Raw genomic sequence first — 2,826 nt, forward strand, 5'->3', positions numbered from 1 at the left:
GTGAAAAGGGCAAGTATCAAGGTAACAGTGGGACCAGTGGAGTCTACTTTGTTCAAGTTCGTGAGGAGGTGTGCCGTGGAGGGTGCAATTATCTTTCCACTCGTCATCAATGTCTTTTCCTCGTACTGTTCCGGCAGCTCTGTACATGGTGTAAGAGAAAAGATTGGAGGGACAGGTAGTACTAGTAGTAGCTATCAATGGTTCTTGTTCATAGAATGTGTCATTAGGGCTATCTTCGCTTTGTCTTGTATGGTCATAAACAAGAAAAGAATCTGTAAGTTCTTGGTTCTCATATAGGCGGGAGAGAGTATCAGCTATATAGTTTGTTCTTCCAGGGGTATAGGTGATTTTTGCATCGCATTTGCTGATTTCTCCTATCCATTGTGTTCTTCTCCTTCTAGGAACCTTTTTCATTTTATGATTAGTGAGAGGTTGGTGGTCGGTAACAATGGTAAAGGTATTGCCCATCAGGATGTAGTTGAAAGTAGCAAGAGCGTAGATCACTGCAAGGGCTTCCTTGTCTGTGGTTCCATAGTTCATCTGTAAATTGGTAAACTTCCTGCTGTGTAATGCCGCTAGTCTTGCCATTTCATGCGAAGCTCCTTGTCCAACCCATGCTCCAACTCCAACATCTGATGCATCAGTAATTAGCCATATTGGTTCTGGTTTACTGTAGTCAATAGGCCATATAACATCGGCATTTTTAATCAATTCCTTAATGTTGGTAAAAGCTTGGTTATGAGTGTGGGTCCAGACAAATTCCGCATTGCCGGTGAGGTCTGTGAGTAGCGCTTTTACAGTGTCATGGTGCGGTAGAAACTGGGAGATGTAGATGACTAGTCCTAAGAATTGCATGAGTTCCTTTTGATTTCGGGGTGTTGTCTATTCTGTTAAACAGGATATTTTTCCGGGGGCTGCATGTATTCCTTTATCATCTATCACATGTCCCAGGATATCGAGTTTGTCGGCAAACAGGATTGATTTGTTTTTGCTAGTATAGAATTTAGCTTCCCTTAGTCTGGTACAAATCAAACCTATATGGTATGCATGTTCAGATTCGGAGTTTGAGAAAATGAGGATATCATCAATATAAACCCATACAAAATAGTGGAGGTATTCGCTTAGAAGGTTTTCCATAATTCACATAAAGGTGGCGGGCGCATTCATATTACCTTGTAACATAACTCAGCTAATTAAACTTCTGAACGGTGTTTTGAAACTGTTATAGCGATTACTTTCTGAATCTAACCTTGTCTGGAAGTAGGTATCGCTTAGGTCAATCTTGCTTCAGAATCTAGCCCGTCTAACTGCATTCAGGATTTGGGTTTGGTTTGGGATAGTAGAGCTGTCCATAACTGTGCTTTCATTTTGAAGCTTGAGGTCAACCTGGGGGCAAATTCTTTTGCTGTCTGATTTGGGTTGGACAAACATAGGTACGACACCTGGTGCTTCCGCTTGGTAGATGACTCTTCTTCTTTGTTGTTGGTTTATCCAGTCACATAGTGGGTTTTTATATGGTTCAGGGATTGAGTAGGTAGGTTGGTTCTTAAGATTAGAGGGGTCTCTAAGATGGATGTGGTGGTTTACTTCCCTCATAGGCGGTAGTTCTTCGAGAATCTGATCAGGGAAAATATCAGAGTACTCAGCCAATAGGCATTGGGCAGTTGCTTCACAGACTGTGGCTCGGTACTCTCCGCTTATTGGCTTGCATGAGACTCTGACTTTCTGATCTGGAAAATCGATAGTTGATTCCCCACATCTGATTATGGCTTTGTGGCGGTTCAGGAATGGCATCCCTATCAAGGCATCTTACTTGGCTAGGTTCCTGACTAGTATTTCCTGGGGGGGTAGGACGGCGGATCCAAGTCGGATAGTTGTACTCCAGGTTTTATAGCTTGTGGATCGTAATCTCTTCACTGTCATATTGACTGGTATGGGTTGGTTAAGGTCTCAAGTTGGGAGTCCGTGGACCGACACAAAGGTATTGCTGATCATGTCTCCTCCAATTGCATCAGTGTCGAATAGGACTCGAGCCTTCTTGCCATTGATCAGGATAGTACCTTCAAGGGCTGTGTGTGCTTTAAATGTAGCGGGAGATCGGACACTGTTACATTCCATATCGATATACCCAATATGGATCTCCTCATATTCACTGGCTTGGACATTATCACTATCACTTTCAATGTTATTAGCTGATGCCTCTTGCTTAATTGCCTTTTCTTTTCCCTTTTTTGTAGGGCAGTTCTTTGCCATGTGTCCTGTTTTTCCGCATTCAAAGCATTCTCCCTTCTGTCATCTTGACTCTTTGGAGGATTTTGTTTTCTTCTTGAAAACCCGTGGGGTATCTTCTTCCGAGTTGTTGGAGGACTTGTGTCACGGTTGCCTATTACCGCTAGCGGAAGTCTGTATCTTGAATTCCTTGGTTTCATAGAGGACAGTATCCTTTTGTTCTGCTCTTGTGATTATTACTGCCATATCATCGTCATCTTCCTCGAGTGGTTCTACTTCTCACTGGAGGGTAGGATGCATAGCATAGTCGAATCGCCGCTTTAGGATATAACTGGAGATGCTTCTTTTCTTCATTTAGTCCTTATACATCAGGAGGTCTTTAGCTACGTCTGTAATTCTTTTGACATGCATTCCATTGACTTGATGAAGTTAGTTGAATTTGTTGTAGAGGAGGTCGTTTGTGATAGAGGATTGGAATTGTCCTTTTAGGTAGTCGAGAACAGTGAATCCTCTTAATCTTACATTTCTACTGTATTCCTTATAGCATTCCCTGCGGTGCCTAGTAGGGAGTCATACAAGCGTATCAACGCTTTTACC

Source organism: Tuber melanosporum (assembly GCF_000151645.1).
Source record: "Tuber melanosporum whole genome shotgun sequence assembly, scaffold_31, strain Mel28".
In the NCBI taxonomy this organism is placed as follows: Eukaryota; Fungi; Ascomycota; class Pezizomycetes; order Pezizales; family Tuberaceae; genus Tuber; species Tuber melanosporum.